Below are 22,053 nucleotides of genomic sequence, written 5' to 3'. Positions count from 1 at the left end.
TTGTGGTGTTTTGACATCGACAAAGGAAAAGAGAAATCAAAATCATATTCAAAATAGGTTGCAGAAAACCAAGAATGTGTCTGGGACTGTCATTTTAACACACTTCTCACGGACCTGCTTTGTCTTGCTTTATTTTTAGAATTTTCCCAAACTGCCAGACTTGCTGCTGATTTCGCACTTTCATGGGTGCCAAAACTACAACACACGAAGAGAGAAACAAGTACCAAGTACACTCATAGCAACATGCCGAAACCCGGGATTGAACCAGGGACCTTTAGATCTTCAGTCTAACGCTCTCCCAACTGAGCTATTTCGGCTGCAAGCACAACTTTTTACGATATTCTAAGACCGTCAAATTTGTGGTGTTTTGATCTTTTCCACGGTGAAAACTCCAAACATCGACAAAGGAAAAGAGAAATCAAAATCATATTCAAAATAGGTTGCAGAAGACCAAGAATGTGTCTGGGACTGTCATTTTAACACACTTCTCACGGACCTGCTTTGTCTTGCTTTATTTTTAGAATTTTCCCAAACTGCCAGACTTGCTGCTGATTTCGCACTTTCATGGGTGCCAAAACTACAACACACGAAGAGAGAAACGAGAACCAAGTACGCTCATAGCAACATGCCGAAACCCGGGATCGAACCAGGGACCTTTAGATCTTCAGTCTAACACTCTCCCAACTGAGCTATTTCGGCTGCAAGCACAACTTTTTACGATATTCTAAGACCGTAAAATTTGTGGTGTTTTGATCTTTTCCACGGTGAAAACTCCAAACATCGACAAAGGAAAAGAGAAATCAAAATCATATTCAACATAGGTTGCAGAAAACCAAGATTGTGTCTGGGACTGTCATTTTAACACACTTCTCACGGACCTGCTTTGTCTTGCTTTTTTTTTAGAATTTTCCCAAACTGCCACACTTGCTGCTGATTTCGCACTTTCATGGGTGCCAAAACTACAACACACGAAGAGAGAAACTAGAACCAAGTACGCTCATAGCAACATGCCGAAACCCGGGATCGAACCAGGGACCTTTAGATCTTCAGTCTAACGCTCTCCCAACTGAGCTATTTCGGCTGCAAGCGCAACTTTTTACGATATTCTAAGACCGTAAAATTTGTGGTGTTTTGACATCGACAAAGGAAAAGAGAAATCAAAATCATATTCAAAATGGGTTGCAGAAAACCAAGAATGTGTCTGGGACTGTCATTTTAACACACTTCTCACGGACCTGCTTTGTCTTGCTTTATTTTTAGAATTTTCCCAAACTGCCAGACTTGCTGCTGATTTCGCACTTTCATGGGTGCCAAAACTACAAAACACAAAGAGAGAAACGAGTACCAAGTACACTCATAGCAACATGCTGAAACCCGGGATCGAACATGGGACCTTTAGATCTTCAATCTAATGCTCTCCCAACTAGGCTATTTCGGCTGCAAGTGCAACTTTTTACGATATTCTAAGACCGTCAAATTTGTGGTGTTTTGATCTTTTCCACGGTGAAAACTCCAAACATCGACAAAGGAAAAAAGAAATCAAAATCATATTCAAAATAAGTTGCAGAAAACCAAGAATGTGTCTGGGATTGTCATTTTAACACACTTCTCATGGACCTGCTTTGTCTTGCTTTATTTTTAGAATTTTCCCAAACTGCCAGACTTGCTGCTGATTTCGCACTTTCATGGGTGCCAAAACTACAAAACACAAAGAGAGAAACGAGTACACTCATAGCAACATGCTGAAACCCGGGATCGAACCAGGGACCTTTAGATCTTCAATCTAATGCTCTCCCAACTGAGCTATTTCGGCTGCAAGTGCAACTTTTTACGATATTCTAAGACCGTCAAATTTGTGGTGTTTTGATCTTTTCCACGGTGAAAACTCCAAACATCGACAAAGGAAAAAAGAAATCAAAATCATATTCAAAATAAGTTGCACAAAACCAAGAATGTGTCTGGGATTGTCATTTTAACACACTTCTCACGGACCTGCTTTGTCTTGCTTTATTTTTAGAATTTTCCCAAACTGCCAGACTTTCTGCTGATTTCGCACTTTCATGGGTGCCAAAACTACAACACACGAAGAGAGAAACGAGTACCAAGTACACTCATAACAACATGCCGAAACCCGGGATCGAACCAGGGACCTTTAGATCTTCAGTCTAACGCTCTCCCAACTGAGCTATTTCGGCTGCAAGCACAACTTTTTACGATATTCTAAGACCGTCAAATTTGTGGTGTTTTGATCTTTTCCACGGTGAAAACTCCAAACATCGACAAAGGAAAAGAGATATCAAAATCATATTCAAAATAGGTTGCAGAAAACCAAGAATGTGTCTGGGACTGTCATTTTAACACACTTCTCACGGACCTGCTTTGTCTTGCTATATTTTTAGAATTTTCCCAAACTGCCAGACTTTCTGCTGATTTCGCACTTTCATGGGTGCCAAAACTACAACACACGAAGAGAGAAACGAGTACCAAGTACACTCATAGCAACATGCCGAAACCCGGGATTGAACCAGGGACCTTTAGATCTTCAGTCTGACGCTCTCCCAACTGAGCTATTTCGGCTGCAAGCACAACTTTTTACGATATTCTAAGACCGTAAAATTTGTGGTGTTTTGATCTTTTCCACGGTGAAAACTCCAAACATCGACAAAGGAAAAGAGAAATCAAAATCATATTCAACATAGGTTGCAGAAAACCAAGATTGTGTCTGGGACTGTCATTTTAACACACTTCTCACGGACCTGCTTTGTCTTGCTTTTTTTTTAGAATTTTCCCAAACTGCCACACTTGCTGCTGATTTCGCACTTTCATGGGTGCCAAAACTACAACACACGAAGAGAGAAACTAGAACCAAGTACGCTCATAGCAACATGCCGAAACCCGGGATCGAACCAGGGACCTTTAGATCTTCAGTCTAACGCTCTCCCAACTGAGCTATTTCGGCTGCAAGCGCAACTTTTTACGATATTCTAAGACCGTAAAATTTGTGGTGTTTTGACATCGACAAAGGAAAAGAGAAATCAAAATCATATTCAAAATGGGTTGCAGAAAACCAAGAATGTGTCTGGGACTGTCATTTTAACACACTTCTCACGGACCTGCTTTGTCTTGCTTTATTTTTAGAATTTTCCCAAACTGCCAGACTTGCTGCTGATTTCGCACTTTCATGGGTGCCAAAACTACAAAACACAAAGAGAGAAACGAGTACCAAGTACACTCATAGCAACATGCTGAAACCCGGGATCGAACATGGGACCTTTAGATCTTCAATCTAATGCTCTCCCAACTAGGCTATTTCGGCTGCAAGTGCAACTTTTTACGATATTCTAAGACCGTCAAATTTGTGGTGTTTTGATCTTTTCCACGGTGAAAACTCCAAACATCGACAAAGGAAAAAAGAAATCAAAATCATATTCAAAATAAGTTGCAGAAAACCAAGAATGTGTCTGGGATTGTCATTTTAACACACTTCTCATGGACCTGCTTTGTCTTGCTTTATTTTTAGAATTTTCCCAAACTGCCAGACTTGCTGCTGATTTCGCACTTTCATGGGTGCCAAAACTACAAAACACAAAGAGAGAAACGAGTACACTCATAGCAACATGCTGAAACCCGGGATCGAACCAGGGACCTTTAGATCTTCAATCTAATGCTCTCCCAACTGAGCTATTTCGGCTGCAAGTGCAACTTTTTACGATATTCTAAGACCGTCAAATTTGTGGTGTTTTGATCTTTTCCACGGTGAAAACTCCAAACATCGACAAAGGAAAAAAGAAATCAAAATCATATTCAAAATAAGTTGCACAAAACCAAGAATGTGTCTGGGATTGTCATTTTAACACACTTCTCACGGACCTGCTTTGTCTTGCTTTATTTTTAGAATTTTCCCAAACTGCCAGACTTTCTGCTGATTTCGCACTTTCATGGGTGCCAAAACTACAACACACGAAGAGAGAAACGAGTACCAAGTACACTCATAACAACATGCCGAAACCCGGGATCGAACCAGGGACCTTTAGATCTTCAGTCTAACGCTCTCCCAACTGAGCTATTTCGGCTGCAAGCACAACTTTTTACGATATTCTAAGACCGTCAAATTTGTGGTGTTTTGATCTTTTCCACGGTGAAAACTCCAAACATCGACAAAGGAAAAGAGATATCAAAATCATATTCAAAATAGGTTGCAGAAAACCAAGAATGTGTCTGGGACTGTCATTTTAACACACTTCTCACGGACCTGCTTTGTCTTGCTATATTTTTAGAATTTTCCCAAACTGCCAGACTTTCTGCTGATTTCGCACTTTCATGGGTGCCAAAACTACAACACACGAAGAGAGAAACGAGTACCAAGTACACTCATAGCAACATGCCGAAACCCGGGATTGAACCAGGGACCTTTAGATCTTCAGTCTGACGCTCTCCCAACTGAGCTATTTCGGCTGCAAGCACAACTTTTTACGATATTCTAAGACCGTCAAATTTGTGGTGTTTTGATCTTTTCCACGGTGAAAACTCCAAACATCGACAAAGGAAAAGAGAAATCAAAATCATATTCAAAATAGGTTGCAGAAAACCAAGAATGTGTCTGGGACTGTCATTTTAACACACTTCTCACGGACCTGCTTTGTCTTGCTTTATTTTTAGAATTTTCCCAAACTGCCAGACTTGCTGCTGATTTCGCACTTTCATGGGTGCCAAAACTACAACACACGAAGAGAGAAACGAGAACCAAGTACGCTCATAGCAACATGCCGAAACCCGGGATCGAACCAGGGACCTTTAGATCTTCAGTCTAACGCTCTCCCAACCGAGCTATTTCGGCTGCAAGCACAACTTTTTACGATATTCTAAGACCGTCAAATTTGTGGTGTTTTGATCTTTTCCACGGTGAAAACTCCAAACATCGACAAAGGAAAAGAGAAATCAAAATCATATTCAACATAGGTTGCAGAAAACCAAGATTGTGTCTGGGACTGTCATTTTAACACACTTCTCACGGACCTGCTTTGTCTTGCTTTATTTTTAGAATTTTTCCAAACTGCCACACTTGCTGCTGATTTCGCACTTTCATGGGTGCCAAAACTACAACACACGAAGAGAGAAACTAGAACCAAGTACGCTCATAGCAACATGCCGAAACCCGGGATCGAACCAGGGACCTTTAGATCTTCAGTCTAACGCTCTCCCAACTGAGCTATTTCGGCTGCAAGCACAACTTTTTACGATATTCTAAGACCGTCAAATTTGTGGTGTTTTGATCTTTTCCACGGTGAAAACTCCAAACATCGACAAAGGAAAAGAGAAATCAAAATCATATTCAACATAGGTTGCAGAAAACCAAGATTGTGTCTGGGACTGTCATTTTAACACACTTCTCACGGACCTGCTTTGTCTTGCTTTATTTTTAGAATTTTTCCAAACTGCCACACTTGCTGCTGATTTCGCACTTTCATGGGTGCCAAAACTACAACACACGAAGAGAGAAACTAGAACCAAGTACGCTCATAGCAACATGCCGAAACCCGGGATCGAACCAGGGACCTTTAGATCTTCAGTCTAACGCTCTCCCAACTGAGCTATTTCGGCTGCAAGCGCAACTTTTTACGATATTCTAAGACCGTAAAATTTGTGGTGTTTTGACATCGACAAAGGAAAAGAGAAATCAAAATCATATTCAAAATAGGTTGCAGAAAACCAAGAATGTGTCTGGGACTGTCATTTTAACACACTTCTCACGGACCTGCTTTGTCTTGCTTTATTTTTAGAATTTTCCCAAACTGCCAGACTTGCTGCTGATTTCGCACTTTCATGGGTGCCAAAACTACAAAACACAAAGAGAGAAACGAGTACCAAGTACACTCATAGCAACATGCTGAAACCCGGGATCGAACCAGGGACCTTTAGATCTTCAATCTAATGCTCTCCCAACTAGGCTATTTCAGCTGCAAGTGCAACTTTTTACGATATTCTAAGACCGTCAAATTTGTGGTGTTTTGATCTTTTCCACGGTGAAAACTCCAAACATCGACAAAGGAAAAAAGAAATCAAAATCATATTCAACATAGGTTGCAGAAAACCAAGATTGTGTCTGGGACTGTCATTTTAACACACTTCTCACAGACCTGCTTTGTCTTGCTTTATTTTTAGAATTTTCCCAAACTGCCAGACTTTCTGCTGATTTCGCACTTTCATGGGTGCCAAAACTATAACACACGAAGAGACAAACGAGTACCAAGTACACTCATAGCAACATGCCGAAACCCGGGATCGAACCAGGGACCTTCAGATCTTCAGTCTAACGCTCTCCCAACTGAGCTATTTCGGCTGCAAGCACAACTTTTTACGATATTCTAAGACCGTCAAATTTGTGGTGTTTTGATCTTTTCCACGGTGAAAACTCCAAACATCGACAAAGGAAAAGAGAAATCAAAATCATATTCAACATAGGTTGCAGAAAACCAAGATTGTGTCTGGGACTGTCATTTTAACACACTTCTCACAGACCTGCTTTGTCTTGCTTTATTTTTAGAATTTTCCCAAACTGTCATCCTTGCTGCTGATTTCGCATATTCATGGGTGCCAAAACTACAACACACGAAGAGAGAAACGAGAATCAAGTACGCTCATAGCAACCTACCGAAACCTGGGATCGAACCAGGGACCTTTAGATCTTCAGTCTAACGCTCTCCCAACTGAGCTATTTCGGCTGCAAGCACAACTTTTTACGATATTCTAAGACCGTCAAATTTGTGGTGTTTTGATCTTTTCCACGGTGAAAACTCCAAACATCGACAAAGGAAAAGAGAAATCAAAATCATATTCAACATAGGTTGCAGAAAACCAAGAATGTGTCTGGGACTGTCATTTTAACACACTTCTCACAGACCTGCTTTGTCTTGCTTTATTTTTAGAATTTTCCCAAACTGCCACACTTGCTGCTGATTTCGCACTTTCACGGGTGCAAAAACTACAACAAACGAAGAGAGAAAAGAGAATTAAGTACGCACATAGCAACCTGCCAAAACTCGGGATCGAACCAGGGACCTTTAGAACTTCAGTCTAACACTCTCCCAACTGAGCTATTTCGGCTGCATACACAATATTTTACGATATTCTAAGACCGTCAAATTTGTGGTGTTTTGATGTTTTCCAGGGAGAAAACGCCAAACATCGACAAAGGAAAAGAGAAATCAAAATCATATTCAACATAGGTTGCAGAAAACCAAGATTGTGTCTGGGACTGTCATTTTAACACACTTCTCACAGACCTGCTTTGTCTTGCTTTATTTTTAGAATTTTCCCAAACTGCCAGACTTTCTGCTGATTTCGCACTTTCATGGGTGCCAAAACTACAACACACGAAGAGACAAACGAGTACCAAGTACACTCATAGCAACATGCCGAAACCCGGGATCGAACCAGGGACCTTCAGATCTTCAGTCTAACGCTCTCCCAACTGAGCTATTTCGGCTGCAAGCACAACTTTTTACGATTTTCTAAGACCGTCAAATTTGTGGTGTTTTGATCTTTTCCACGGTGAAAACTCCAAACATCGACAAAGGAAAAAAGAAATCAAAATCATATTCAAAATAGGTTGCAGAAAACCAAGAATGTGTCTGGGACTGTCATTTTAACACACTTCTCACGGACCTGCTTTGTCTTGCTTTATTTTTAGAATTTTCCCAAACTGCCACACTTGTTGCTGATTTCGCACATTCACGGGTGCCAAAACTGCAACAAACAAAGAGAGAAACGAGAATCAAGTACGCTCATAGCAACCTACCGAAACCTGGGATCGAACCAGGGACCTTTAGATCTTCAGTCTAACGCTCTCCCAACTGAGCTATTTCGGCTGCAAGCAAAACTTTTTACGATATTCTAAGACCGTCAAATTTGTGGTGTTTTGATCTTTTCCACGGTGAAAACTCCAAACATCGACAAAGGAAAAGAGAAATCAAAATCATATTCAAAATAGGTTGCAGAAAACCAAGAATGTGTCTGGGACTGTCAAATTTGTGGTGTTTTGATGTTTTCCAGGGAAAAAACTCCAAACATCGGCAAAGGAAAAGAGAACTCAGAATCATATTCAACATAGGCTGCAGAAATCCTAGATTGTGTCTGGGACCATCATTTTAACACTCTTCTGACGGACCTGCTTTGTCTTGCTATATTTTTAGAATATTCCCAAACTGCCGGACTTTCTGCTGATTTCGCACTTTCATGGGTGCCAAAACTACAACACACGAAGAGAGAAACGAGAACCAAGTACGCTCATAGCAACATGCCGAAACCCGGGATCGAACCAGGGACCTTTAGATCTTCAGTCTAACGCTCTCCCAACTGAGCTATTTCGGCTGCAAGCACAACTTTTTACGATATTCTAAGACCGTCAAATTTGTGGTGTTTTGATCTTTTCCACGGTGAAAACTCCAAACATCGACAAAGGAAAAGAGAAATCAAAATCATATTCAACATAGGTTGCAGAAAACCAAGAATGTGTCTGGGACTGTCATTTTAACACACTTCTCACAGACCTGCTTTTTCTTGCTTTATTTTTAGAATTTTCCCAAACTGCCTGACTTTCTGCTGATTTCGCACTTCCATGGGTGCCAAAACTACAACACACGAAGAGAGAAACGAGAACCAAATACGCTCATAGCAACATGCCGAATCCCGGGATCGAACCAGGGACCTTTAGATCTTCAGTCTAACGCTCTCCCAACTGAGCTATTTCGGCTCCAAGTGCAACTTTTTACGATATTCTAAGACCGTTAAATTTGTGGTGTTTTGATCTTTTCCACGTTGAAAACTCCAAACATCGACAAAGGAAAAGAGAAATCAAAATCATATTCAAAATAGGTTGCAGAAAACCAAGAATGTGTCTGGGACTGTCATTTTAACACACTTCTCACGGACCTGCTTTGTCTTGCTTTATTTTTAGAATTTTCCCAAACTGCCAGACTTGCTGCTGATTTCGCACTTTCACGGGTGCCAAAACTACAACAAACGAAGAGAGAAAAGAGAATCAAGTACGCACATAGCAACCTGCCAAAACCCGGGATCGAACCAGGGACCTTTAGATCTTCAGTCTAACGCTCTCCCAACTGAGCTATTTCGGCTGCATATGCAACGTTTTACGATATTCTAAGACCGTCAAATTTGTGGTGTTTTGATGTTTTCCAGGGAGAAAACTCCAAACATCGACAAAGGAAAAGAGAAATCAAAATCATATTCAACATAGGTTGCAGAAAACCAAGATTGTGTCTGGGACTGTCATTTTAACACACTTCTCACAGACCTGCTTTGTCTTGCTTTATTTTTAGAATTTTCCCAAACTGCCAGACTTTCTGCTGATTTCGCACTTTCATGGGTGCCAAAACTACAACACACGAAGAGAGAAACGAGAACCAAATACGCTCATAGCAACATGCCGAAACCCGGGATTGAACCAGGGACCTTTAAATCTTCAGTCTAACGCTCTCCCAACTGAGCTATTTCGGCTGCAAGCACAACTTTTTACGATATTCTAAGACCGTTAAATTTGTGGTGTTTTGATCTTTTCCACGGTGAAAACTCCAAACATCGACAAAGGAAAAGAGAAATCAAAATCATATTCAAAATAGGTTGCAGAAAACCAAGAATGTGTCTGGGACTGTCATTTTAACACACTTCTCACAGACCTGCTTTGTCTTGCTTTATTTTTAGAATTTTCCCAAACTGCCAGACTTGCTGCTGATTTCGCACTTTCACGGGTGCCAAAACTACAACAAACGAAGAGAGAAAAGAGAATCAAGTACGCACATAGCAACCTGCCAAAACCCGGGATCGAACCAGGGACCTTTAGATCTTCAGTCTAACGCTCTCCCAACTGAGCTATTTCGGCTGCATATGCAATGTTTTACGATATTCTAAGACCGTCAAATTTGTGGTGTTTTGATGTTTTCCTGGGAGAAAACTCCAAACATCGACAAAGGAAAAGAGAAATCAAAATCATATTCAACATAGGTTGCAGAAAACCAAGATTGTGTCTGGGACTGTCATTTTAACACACTTCTCACAGACCTGCTTTGTCTTGCTTTATTTTTAGAATTTTCCCAAACTGCCAGACTTTCTGCTGATTTCGCACTTTCATGGGTGCCAAAACTACAACACACGAAGAGAGAAACGAGTACCAAGTACACTCATAGCAACATGCCGAAACCCGGGATCGAACCAGGGACCTTTAGATCTTCAGTCTAACGCTCTCCCAACTGAGCTATTTCGGCTGCAAGCACAACTTTTTACGATTTTCTAAGACCGTCAAATTTGTGGTGTTTTGATCTTTTCCACGGTGAAAACTCCAAACATCGACAAAGGAAAAAAGAAATCAAAATCATATTCAACATAGGTTGCAGAAAACCAAGAATGTGTCTGGGACTGTCATTTTAACACACTTCTCACGGACCTGCTTTGTCTTGCTTTATTTTTAGAATTTTCCCAAACTGCCACACTTGTTGCTGATTTCGCACATTCACGGGTGCCAAAACTGCAACAAACAAAGAGAGAAACGAGAATCAAGTACGCTCATAGCAACCTACCGAAACCTGGGATCGAACCAGGGACCTTTAGATCTTCAGTCTAACGCTCTCCCAACTGAGCTATTTCGGCTGCAAGCAAAACTTTTTACGATATTCTAAGACCGTCAAATTTGTGGTGTTTTGATCTTTTCCACGGTGAAAACTCCAAACATCGACAAAGGAAAAGAGAAATCAAAATCATATTCAAAATAGGTTGCAGAAAACCAAGAATGTGTCTGGGACTGTCAAATTTGTGGTGTTTTGATGTTTTCCAGGGAAAAAACTCCAAACATCGGCAAAGGAAAAGAGAACTCAGAATCATATTCAACATAGGCTGCAGAAATCCTAGATTGTGTCTGGGACCATCATTTTAACACTCTTCTGACGGACCTGCTTTGTCTTGCTATATTTTTAGAATATTCCCAAACTGCCGGACTTTCTGCTGATTTCGCACTTTCATGGGTGCCAAAACTACAACACACGAAGAGAGAAACGAGAACCAAGTACGCTCATAGCAACATGCCGAAACCCGGGATCGAACCAGGGACCTTTAGATCTTCAGTCTAACGCTCTCCCAACTGAGCTATTTCGGCTGCAAGCACAACTTTTTACGATATTCTAAGACCGTCAAATTTGTGGTGTTTTGATCTTTTCCACGGTGAAAACTCCAAACATCGACAAAGGAAAAGAGAAATCAAAATCATATTCAACATAGGTTGCAGAAAACCAAGAATGTGTCTGGGACTGTCATTTTAACACACTTCTCACAGACCTGCTTTTTCTTGCTTTATTTTTAGAATTTTCCCAAACTGCCTGACTTTCTGCTGATTTCGCACTTCCATGGGTGCCAAAACTACAACACACGAAGAGAGAAACGAGAACCAAATACGCTCATAGCAACATGCCGAATCCCGGGATCGAACCAGGGACCTTTAGATCTTCAGTCTAACGCTCTCCCAACTGAGCTATTTCGGCTCCAAGTGCAACTTTTTACGATATTCTAAGACCGTTAAATTTGTGGTGTTTTGATCTTTTCCACGTTGAAAACTCCAAACATCGACAAAGGAAAAGAGAAATCAAAATCATATTCAAAATAGGTTGCAGAAAACCAAGAATGTGTCTGGGACTGTCATTTTAACACACTTCTCACGGACCTGCTTTGTCTTGCTTTATTTTTAGAATTTTCCCAAACTGCCAGACTTGCTGCTGATTTCGCACTTTCACGGGTGCCAAAACTACAACAAACGAAGAGAGAAAAGAGAATCAAGTACGCACATAGCAACCTGCCAAAACCCGGGATCGAACCAGGGACCTTTAGATCTTCAGTCTAACGCTCTCCCAACTGAGCTATTTCGGCTGCATATGCAACGTTTTACGATATTCTAAGACCGTCAAATTTGTGGTGTTTTGATGTTTTCCAGGGAGAAAACTCCAAACATCGACAAAGGAAAAGAGAAATCAAAATCATATTCAACATAGGTTGCAGAAAACCAAGATTGTGTCTGGGACTGTCATTTTAACACACTTCTCACAGACCTGCTTTGTCTTGCTTTATTTTTAGAATTTTCCCAAACTGCCAGACTTTCTGCTGATTTCGCACTTTCATGGGTGCCAAAACTACAACACACGAAGAGAGAAACGAGAACCAAATACGCTCATAGCAACATGCCGAAACCCGGGATTGAACCAGGGACCTTTAAATCTTCAGTCTAACGCTCTCCCAACTGAGCTATTTCGGCTGCAAGCACAACTTTTTACGATATTCTAAGACCGTTAAATTTGTGGTGTTTTGATCTTTTCCACGGTGAAAACTCCAAACATCGACAAAGGAAAAGAGAAATCAAAATCATATTCAAAATAGGTTGCAGAAAACCAAGAATGTGTCTGGGACTGTCATTTTAACACACTTCTCACAGACCTGCTTTGTCTTGCTTTATTTTTAGAATTTTCCCAAACTGCCAGACTTGCTGCTGATTTCGCACTTTCACGGGTGCCAAAACTACAACAAACGAAGAGAGAAAAGAGAATCAAGTACGCACATAGCAACCTGCCAAAACCCGGGATCGAACCAGGGACCTTTAGATCTTCAGTCTAACGCTCTCCCAACTGAGCTATTTCGGCTGCATATGCAATGTTTTACGATATTCTAAGACCGTCAAATTTGTGGTGTTTTGATGTTTTCCTGGGAGAAAACTCCAAACATCGACAAAGGAAAAGAGAAATCAAAATCATATTCAACATAGGTTGCAGAAAACCAAGATTGTGTCTGGGACTGTCATTTTAACACACTTCTCACAGACCTGCTTTGTCTTGCTTTATTTTTAGAATTTTCCCAAACTGCCAGACTTTCTGCTGATTTCGCACTTTCATGGGTGCCAAAACTACAACACACGAAGAGAGAAACGAGTACCAAGTACACTCATAGCAACATGCCGAAACCCGGGATCGAACCAGGGACCTTTAGATCTTCAGTCTAACGCTCTCCCAACTGAGCTATTTTGGCTGCAAGCACAACTTTTTACGATATTCTAAGACCGTCAAATTTGTGGTGTTTTGATCTTTTCCACGGTGAAAACTCCAAACATCGACAAAGGAAAAGAGAAATCAAAATCATATTCAACATAGGTTGCAGAAAACCAAGAATGTGTCTGGGACTGTCATTTTAACACACTTCTCACAGACCTGCTTTTTCTTGCTTTATTTTTAGAATTTTCCCAAACTGCCTGACTTTCTGCTGATTTCGCACTTCCATGGGTGCCAAAACTACAACACACGAAGAGAGAAACGAGAACCAAATACGCTCATAGCAACATGCCGAATCCCGGGATCGAACCAGGGACCTTTAGATCTTCAGTCTAACGCTCTCCCAACTGAGCTATTTCGGCTCCAAGCGCAACTTTTTACGATATTCTAAGACCGTTAAATTTGTGGTGTTTTGATCTTTTCCACGTTGAAAACTCCAAACATCGACAAAGGAAAAGAGAAATCAAAATCATATTCAAAATAGGTTGCAGAAAACCAAGAATGTGTCTGGGACTGTCATTTTAACACACTTCTCACGGACCTGCTTTGTCTTGCTTTATTTTTAGAATTTTCCCAAACTGCCAGACTTGCTGCTGATTTCGCACTTTCACGGGTGCCAAAACTACAACAAACGAAGAGAGAAAAGAGAATCAAGTACGCACATAGCAACCTGCCAAAACCCGGGATCGAACCAGGGACCTTTAGATCTTCAGTCTAACGCTCTCCCAACTGAGCTATTTCGGCTGCATATGCAACGTTTTACGATATTCTAAGACCGTCAAATTTGTGGTGTTTTGATGTTTTCCAGGGAGAAAACTCCAAACATCGACAAAGGAAAAGAGAAATCAAAATCATATTCAACATAGGTTGCAGAAAACCAAGATTGTGTCTGGGACTGTCATTTTAACACACTTCTCACAGACCTGCTTTGTCTTGCTTTATTTTTAGAATTTTCCCAAACTGCCAGACTTTCTGCTGATTTCGCACTTTCATGGGTGCCAAAACTACAACACACGAAGAGAGAAACGAGAACCAAATACGCTCATAGCAACATGCCGAAACCCGGGATTGAACCAGGGACCTTTAAATCTTCAGTCTAACGCTCTCCCAACTGAGCTATTTCGGCTGCAAGCACAACTTTTTACGATATTCTAAGACCGTTAAATTTGTGGTGTTTTGATCTTTTCCACGGTGAAAACTCCAAACATCGACAAAGGAAAAGAGAAATCAAAATCATATTCAAAATAGGTTGCAGAAAACCAAGAATGTGTCTGGGACTGTCATTTTAACACACTTCTCACAGACCTGCTTTGTCTTGCTTTATTTTTAGAATTTTCCCAAACTGCCAGACTTGCTGCTGATTTCGCACTTTCACGGGTGCCAAAACTACAACAAACGAAGAGAGAAAAGAGAATCAAGTACGCACATAGCAACCTGCCAAAACCCGGGATCGAACCAGGGACCTTTAGATCTTCAGTCTAACGCTCTCCCAACTGAGCTATTTCGGCTGCATATGCAATGTTTTACGATATTCTAAGACCGTCAAATTTGTGGTGTTTTGATGTTTTCCTGGGAGAAAACTCCAAACATCGACAAAGGAAAAGAGAAATCAAAATCATATTCAACATAGGTTGCAGAAAACCAAGATTGTGTCTGGGACTGTCATTTTAACACACTTCTCACAGACCTGCTTTGTCTTGCTTTATTTTTAGAATTTTCCCAAACTGCCAGACTTTCTGCTGATTTCGCACTTTCATGGGTGCCAAAACTACAACACACGAAGAGAGAAACGAGTACCAAGTACACTCATAGCAACATGCCGAAACCCGGGATCGAACCAGGGACCTTTAGATCTTCAGTCTAACGCTCTCCCAACTGAGCTATTTTGGCTGCAAGCACAACTTTTTACGATATTCTAAGACCGTCAAGTTTGTGGTGTTTTGATCTTTTCCACGGTGAAAACTCCAAACATCGACAAAGGAAAAGAGAAATCAAAATCATATTCAACATAGGTTGCAGAAAACCAAGAATGTGTCTGGGACTGTCATTTTAACACACTTCTCACAGACCTGCTTTTTCTTGCTTTATTTTTAGAATTTTCCCAAACTGCCTGACTTTCTGCTGATTTCGCACTTCCATGGGTGCCAAAACTACAACACACGAAGAGAGAAACGAGAACCAAATACGCTCATAGCAACATGCCGAATCCCGGGATCGAACCAGGGACCTTTAGATCTTCAGTCTAACGCTCTCCCAACTGAGCTATTTCGGCTCCAAGCGCAACTTTTTACGATATTCTAAGACCGTTAAATTTGTGGTGTTTTGATCTTTTCCACGTTGAAAACTCCAAACATCGACAAAGGAAAAGAGAAATCAAAATCATATTCAAAATAGGTTGCAGAAAACCAAGAATGTGTCTGGGACTGTCATTTTAACACACTTCTCACGGACCTGCTTTGTCTTGCTTTATTTTTAGAATTTTCCCAAACTGCCAGACTTGCTGCTGATTTCGCACTTTCACGGGTGCCAAAACTACAACAAACGAAGAGAGAAAAGAGAATCAAGTACGCACATAGCAACCTGCCAAAACCCGGGATCGAACCAGGGACCTTTAGATCTTCAGTCTAACGCTCTCCCAACTGAGCTATTTCGGCTGCATATGCAACGTTTTACGATATTCTAAGACCGTCAAATTTGTGGTGTTTTGATGTTTTCCAGGGAGAAAACTCCAAACATCGACAAAGGAAAAGAGAAATCAAAATCATATTCAACATAGGTTGCAGAAAACCAAGATTGTGTCTGGGACTGTCATTTTAACACACTTCTCACACACCTGCTTTGTCTTGCTTTATTTTTAGAATTTTCCCAAACTGCCAGACTTTCTGCTGATTTCGCACTTTCATGGGTGCCAAAACTACAACACACGAAGAGAGAAACGAGAACCAAATACGCTCATAGCAACATGCCGAAACCCGGGATTGAACCAGGGACCTTTAAATCTTCAGTCTAACGCTCTCCCAACTGAGCTATTTCGGCTGCAAGCACAACTTTTTACGATATTCTAAGACCGTTAAATTTGTGGTGTTTTGATCTTTTCCACGGTGAAAACTCCAAACATCGACAAAGGAAAAGAGAAATCAAAATCATATTCAAAATAGGTTGCAGAAAACCAAGAATGTGTCTGGGACTGTCATTTTAACACACTTCTCACGGACCTGCTTTGTCTTGCTTTATTTTTAGAATTTTCCCAAACTGCCACACTTGCTGCTGATTTCGCACTTTCACGGGTGCCAAAACTACAACAAACGAAGAGAGAAAAGAGAATCAAGTACGCACATAGCAACCTGCCAAAACCCGGGATCGAACCAGAGACCTTTAGATCTTCAGTCTAACGCTCTCCCAACTGAGCTATTTCGGCTGCATAGGCAATGTTTTACGATATTCTAAGACCGTCAAATTTGTGGTGTTTTGATGTTTTCCAGGGAGAAAACTCCAAACATCGACAAAGGAAAAGAGAAATCAAAATCATATTCAACGTAGGTTGCAGAAAACCAAGATTGTGTCTGGGACTGTCATTTTAACACACTTCTCACAGACCTGCTTTGTCTTGCTTTATTTTTAGAATTTTCCCAAACTGCCAGACTTTCTGCTGATTTCGCACTTTCATGGGTGCCAAAACTACAACACACGAAGAGAGAAACGAGTACCAAGTACACTCATAGCAACATGCCGAAACCCGGGATCGAACCAGGGACCTTTAGATCTTCAGTCTAATGCTCTCCCAACTGAGCTATTTCGGCTGCAAGCACAACTTTTTACGATATTCTAAGACCGTCAAATTTGTGGTGTTTTGATCTTTTCCACGGTGAAAACTCCAAACATCGACAAAGGAAAAGAGAAATCAAAATCATATTCAACATAGGTTGCAGAAAACCAAGAATGTGTCTGGGACTGTCATTTTAACACACTTCTCACAGACCTGCTTTGTCTTGCTTTATTTTTAGAATTTTCCCAAACTGCCAGACTTTCTGCTGATTTCGCACTTCCATGGGTGCCAAAACTACAACACACGAAGAGAGAAACGAGAACCAAATACGCTCATAGCAACATGCCGAAACCCGGGATCGAACCAGGGACCTTTAGATCTTCAGTCTAACGCTCTCCCAACTGAGCTATTTCGGCTGCAAGCACAACTTTTTACGATATTCTAAGACCGTTAAATTTGTGGTGTTTTGATCTTTTCCACGGTGAAAACTCCAAACATCGACAAAGGAAAAGAGAAATCAAAATCATATTCAAAATAAGTTGCAGAAAACCAAGAATGTGTCTGGGACTGTCATTTTAACACACTTCTCACGGACCTGCTTTGTCTTGCTTTATTTTTAGAATTTTCCCAAACTGCCAGACTTGCTGCTGATTTCGCACTTTCACGGGTGCCAAAACTACAACAAACGAAGAGAGAAAAGAGAATCAAGTACGCACATAGCAACCTGCCAAAACCCGGGATCGAACCAGAGACCTTTAGATCTTCAGTCTAACGCTCTCCCAACTGAGCTATTTCGGCTGCATATGCAATGTTTTATGATATTCTAAGACCGTCAAATTTGTGGTGTTTTGATGTTTTCCAGGGAGAAAACTCCAAACATCGACAAAGGAAAAGAGAAATCAAAATCATATTCAACATAGGCTGCAGAAAACCAAGATTGTGTCTGGGACTGTCATTTTAACACACTTCTCACAGACCTGCTTTGTCTTGCTTTATTTTTAGAATTTTCCCAAACTGCCAGACTTTCTGCTGATTTCGCACTTTCATGGGTGCCAAAACTACAACACACGAAGAGAGAAACGAGTACCAAGTACACTCATAGCAACATGCCGAAACCCAGGATCGAACCAGGGACCTTTAGATCTTCAGTCTAACGCTCTCCCAACTGAGCTATTTCGGCTGCAAGCACAACTTTTTACGATATTCTAAGACCGTCAAATTTGTGGTGTTTTGATCTTTTCCACGGTGAAAACTCCAAACATCGACAAAGGAAAAGAGAAATCAAAATCATATTCAACATAGGTTGCAGAAAACCAAGAATGTGTCTGGGACTGTCATTTTAACACACTTCTCACAGACCTGCTTTGTCTTGCTTTATTTTTAGAATTTTCCCAAACTGCCAGACTTTCTACTGATTTCGCACTTTCATGGGTGCCAAAACTACAACACACGAAAAGAGAAACGAGAACCAAATACGCTCATAGCAACATGCCGAAACCCGGGATCGAACCAGGGACCTTTAGATCTTCAGTCTAACGCTCTCCCAACTGAGCTATTTCGGCTGCAAGTGCAACTTTTTACGATATTCTAAGACCGTTAAATTTGTTGTGTTTTGATCTTTTCCACGGTGAAAACTCCAAACATCGACAAAGGAAAAGAGAAATCAAAATCATATTCAAAATAGGTTGCAGAAAACCAAGAATGTGTCTGGGACTGTCATTTTAACACACTTCTCACGGACCTGCTTTGTCTTGCTTTATTTTTAGAATTTTCCCAAACTGCCAGACTTGCTGCTGATTTCGCACTTTCACGGGTGCCAAAACTGCAACAAACGAAGAGAGAAAAGAGAATCAAGTACGCACATAGCAACCTGCCAAAACCCGGGATCGAACCAGGGACCTTTAGATCTTCAGTCTAACGCTCTCCCAACTGAGCTATTTCGGCTGCATATGCAATGTTTTACGATATTCTACGACCGTCAAATTTGTGGTGTTTTGATGTTTTCCAGGGAGAAAACTCCAAACATCGACAAAGGAAAAGAGAAATCAAAATCATATTCAACATAGGTTGCAGAAAACCAAGAATGTGTCTGGGACCATCATTTTAACACTCTTCTGACGGACCTGCTTTTTCTTGCTATATTTTTAGAATTTTCCCAAACTGCCAGACTTTCTGCTGATTTCGCACTTTCATGGGTGCCAAAACTACAACACACGAAGAGAGAAACGAGAACCAAGTACGCTCATAGCAACATGCCGAAACCCGGGATCGAACCAGGGACCTTTAGATCTTCAGTCTAACGCTCTCCCAACTGAGCTATTTCGGCTGCAAGCACAACTTTTTACGATATTCTAAGACCGTCAAATTTGTGGTGTTTTGATCTTTTCGACGGTGAAAACTCCAAACATCGACAAAGGAAAAGAGAAATCAAAATCATATTCAAAATAGGTTGCAGAAAACCAAGAATGTGTCTGGGACTGTCATTTTAACACACTTCTCACAGACCTGCTTTGTCTTGCTTTATTTTTAGAATTTTCCCAAACTGCCACACTTGCTGCTGATTTCGCACTTTCACGGGTGCCAAAACTACAACAAACGAAGAGAGAAAAGAGAATTAAGTACGCACATAGCAACCTGCCAAAACCCGGGATCGAACCAGGGACCTTTAGATCTTCAGTCTAACGCTCTCCCAACTGAGCTATTTCGGCTGCAAGCACAACTTTTTACGATATTCTAAGACCGTCAAATTTGTGGTGTTTTGATCTTTTCCACGGTGAAAACTCCAAACATCGACAAAGGAAAAGAGAAATCAAAATCATATTCAAAATAGGTTGCAGAAAACCAAGAATGTGTCTGGGACTGTCATTTTAACACACTTCTCACGGACCTGCTTTGTCTTGCTTTATTTTTAGAATTTTCCCAAAATGCCACACTTGTTGCTGATTTCGCACATTCACGGGTGCCAAAACTGCAACAAACGAAGACAGAAACGAGAACCAAATACGCTCATAGCAACATGCCGAAACCCGGGATCGAACCAGGGACCTTTAGATCTTCAGTCTAACGCTCTCCCAACTGAGCTATTTGGGCTGCATACACAACTTTTTATGATATTATAAGACCGTCAAATTTGTGGTGTTTTGATGTTTTCCAGTGAAAAAACTCCAAACATCGGCAAAGGAAAAGAGAACTCAGAATCATATTCAACATAGGTTGCAGAAATCCTAGATTGTGTCTGGGACCATCATTTTAACACTCTTCTCACAGACCTGCTTTGTCTTGCTTTATTTTTAGAATTTTCCCAAACTGCCACACTTGCTGCTGATTTCGCACTTTCACGGGTGCCAAAACTATAACAAACGAAGAGAGAAAAGAGAATTAAGTTCGCACATAGCAACCTGCCAAAACCCGGGATCGAACCAGGGACCTTTAGATCTTCAGTCAAACGCTCTCCCAACTGAGCTATTTCGGCTGCATATGCAATGTTTTACGATATTCTAAGACCGTCAAATTTGTGGTGTTTTGATGTTTTCCAGGGAGAAAACTCCAAACATCGACAAAGGAAAAGAGAAATCAAAATCATATTCAACATAGGTTGCAGAAAACCAAGATTGTGTCTGGGACTGTCATTTTAACACACTTCTCACAGACCTGCTTTGTCTTGCTTTATTTTTAGAATTTTCCCAAACTGCCAGACTTTCTGCTGATTTCGCACTTTCATGAGTGCCAAAACTACAACACACGAAGAGAGAAACGAGTACCAAGTACACTCATAGCAACATGCCGAAACCCGGGATCGAACCAGGGACCTTTAGATCTTCAGTCTAACGCTCTCCCAACTGAGCTATTTTGGCTGCAAGCACAACTTTTTACGATATTCTAAGACCGTCAAATTTGTGGTGTTTTGATCTTTTCCACGGTGAAAACTCCAAACATCGACAAAGGAAAAGAGAAATCAAAATCATATTCAACATAGGTTGCAGAAAACCAAGAATGTGTCTGGGACTGTCATTTTAACACACTTCTCACAGACCTGCTTTTTCTTGCTTTATTTTTAGAATTTTCCCAAACTGCCAGACTTTCTGCTGATTTCGCACTTTCATGGGTGCCAAAACTACAACCCACGAAGAGAGAAACGAGAACCAAATACGCTCATAGCAACATGCCGAAACCCGGGATCGAACCAGGGACCTTTAGATCTTCAGTCTAACGCTCTCCCAACTGAGCTATTTCGGCTGCAAGCACAACTTTTTACAATATTCTAAGACCGTTAAATTTGTGGTGTTTTGATCTTTTCCACGGTGAAAACTCCAAACATCGACAAAGGAAAAGAGAAATCAAAATCATATTCAAAATAGGTTGCAGAAAACCAAGAATGTGTCTGGGACTGTCATTTTAACACACTTCTCACGGACCTGCTTTGTCTTGCTTTATTTTTAGAATTTTCCCAAACTGCCAGACTTGCTGCTGATTTCGCACTTTCACGGGTGCCAAAACTACAACAAACGAAGAGAGAAAAGAGAATCAAGTACGCACATAGCAACCTGCCAAAACCCGGGATCGAACCAGGGACCTTTAGATCTTCAGTCTAACGCTCTCCCAACTGAGCTATTTCGGCTGCATATGCAATGTTTTACGATATTCTAAGACCGTCAAATTTGTGGTGTTTTGATGTTTTCCAGGGAGAAAACTCCAAACATCGACAAAGGAAAAGAGAAATCAAAATCATATTCAACATAGGTTGCGGAAAACCAAGATTGTGTCTGGGACTGTCATTTTAACACACTTCTCACAGACCTGCTTTGTCTTGCTTTATTTTTAGAATTTTCCCAAACTGCCAGACTTTCTGCTGATTTCGCACTTTCATGGGTGCCAAAACTACAACCCACAAAGAGAGAAACGAGAACCAAATACGCTCATAGCAACATGCCGAAACCCGGGATCGAACCAGGGACCTTTAGATCTTCAGTCTAACGCTCTCCCAACTGAGCTATTTCGGCTGCATATGCAATGTTTTACGATATTCTAAGACCGTCAAATTTGTGGTGTTTTGATGTTTTCCAGGGAGAAAACTCCAAACATCGACAAAGGAAAAGAGAAATCAAAATCATATTCAACATAGGTTGCAGAAAACCAAGAATGTGTCTGGGACCATCATTTTAACACTCTTCTGACGGACCTGCTTTTTCTTGC

At 41.0% G+C, this 22,053-nt stretch overlaps 15 non-coding genes across 15 annotated transcripts; all 15 read right to left on the bottom strand.

The window, feature by feature from the left end:
- Window positions 1–244: 244 nt before the first annotated feature.
- TRNAF-GAA (transfer RNA phenylalanine (anticodon GAA)) lies at window positions 245–317 on the bottom strand. Its single transcript has one exon. It is a non-coding gene; the product is annotated as a tRNA-Phe (tRNA).
- Window positions 318–1,008: 691 nt separating this feature from the next.
- On the bottom strand, window positions 1,009–1,081 carry TRNAF-GAA (transfer RNA phenylalanine (anticodon GAA)). Its single transcript has one exon. It is a non-coding gene; the product is annotated as a tRNA-Phe (tRNA).
- A 1,041-nt stretch (window positions 1,082–2,122) lies between these two features.
- Window positions 2,123–2,195, bottom strand: TRNAF-GAA (transfer RNA phenylalanine (anticodon GAA)). The gene has a single exon. It is a non-coding gene; the product is annotated as a tRNA-Phe (tRNA).
- A 691-nt stretch (window positions 2,196–2,886) lies between these two features.
- TRNAF-GAA (transfer RNA phenylalanine (anticodon GAA)) lies at window positions 2,887–2,959 on the bottom strand. The gene has a single exon. It is a non-coding gene; the product is annotated as a tRNA-Phe (tRNA).
- A 1,041-nt stretch (window positions 2,960–4,000) lies between these two features.
- On the bottom strand, window positions 4,001–4,073 carry TRNAF-GAA (transfer RNA phenylalanine (anticodon GAA)). The gene has a single exon. It is a non-coding gene; the product is annotated as a tRNA-Phe (tRNA).
- Window positions 4,074–5,146: 1,073 nt separating this feature from the next.
- TRNAF-GAA (transfer RNA phenylalanine (anticodon GAA)) lies at window positions 5,147–5,219 on the bottom strand. Its single transcript has one exon. It is a non-coding gene; the product is annotated as a tRNA-Phe (tRNA).
- Window positions 5,220–5,528: 309 nt separating this feature from the next.
- TRNAF-GAA (transfer RNA phenylalanine (anticodon GAA)) lies at window positions 5,529–5,601 on the bottom strand. The gene has a single exon. It is a non-coding gene; the product is annotated as a tRNA-Phe (tRNA).
- Window positions 5,602–8,297: 2,696 nt separating this feature from the next.
- TRNAF-GAA (transfer RNA phenylalanine (anticodon GAA)) lies at window positions 8,298–8,370 on the bottom strand. Its single transcript has one exon. It is a non-coding gene; the product is annotated as a tRNA-Phe (tRNA).
- Window positions 8,371–10,207: 1,837 nt separating this feature from the next.
- TRNAF-GAA (transfer RNA phenylalanine (anticodon GAA)) lies at window positions 10,208–10,280 on the bottom strand. The gene has a single exon. It is a non-coding gene; the product is annotated as a tRNA-Phe (tRNA).
- Window positions 10,281–11,091: 811 nt separating this feature from the next.
- Window positions 11,092–11,164, bottom strand: TRNAF-GAA (transfer RNA phenylalanine (anticodon GAA)). The gene has a single exon. It is a non-coding gene; the product is annotated as a tRNA-Phe (tRNA).
- Window positions 11,165–17,203: 6,039 nt separating this feature from the next.
- TRNAF-GAA (transfer RNA phenylalanine (anticodon GAA)) lies at window positions 17,204–17,276 on the bottom strand. Its single transcript has one exon. It is a non-coding gene; the product is annotated as a tRNA-Phe (tRNA).
- Window positions 17,277–18,349: 1,073 nt separating this feature from the next.
- TRNAF-GAA (transfer RNA phenylalanine (anticodon GAA)) lies at window positions 18,350–18,422 on the bottom strand. The gene has a single exon. It is a non-coding gene; the product is annotated as a tRNA-Phe (tRNA).
- Window positions 18,423–19,113: 691 nt separating this feature from the next.
- TRNAF-GAA (transfer RNA phenylalanine (anticodon GAA)) lies at window positions 19,114–19,186 on the bottom strand. The gene has a single exon. It is a non-coding gene; the product is annotated as a tRNA-Phe (tRNA).
- A 1,837-nt stretch (window positions 19,187–21,023) lies between these two features.
- TRNAF-GAA (transfer RNA phenylalanine (anticodon GAA)) lies at window positions 21,024–21,096 on the bottom strand. Its single transcript has one exon. It is a non-coding gene; the product is annotated as a tRNA-Phe (tRNA).
- Window positions 21,097–21,787: 691 nt separating this feature from the next.
- On the bottom strand, window positions 21,788–21,860 carry TRNAF-GAA (transfer RNA phenylalanine (anticodon GAA)). Its single transcript has one exon. It is a non-coding gene; the product is annotated as a tRNA-Phe (tRNA).
- Between the last annotated feature and the right edge of the window lie 193 nt (window positions 21,861–22,053).

This window comes from Eleutherodactylus coqui, chromosome 3 (genome assembly GCF_035609145.1).
Source record: "Eleutherodactylus coqui strain aEleCoq1 chromosome 3, aEleCoq1.hap1, whole genome shotgun sequence".
Taxonomy (NCBI): Eukaryota; Metazoa; Chordata; class Amphibia; order Anura; family Eleutherodactylidae; genus Eleutherodactylus; species Eleutherodactylus coqui.
The sequence above is the reverse complement of the archived record's forward strand: the minus strand, read 5'-3'. Positions and strand labels throughout refer to the sequence as shown.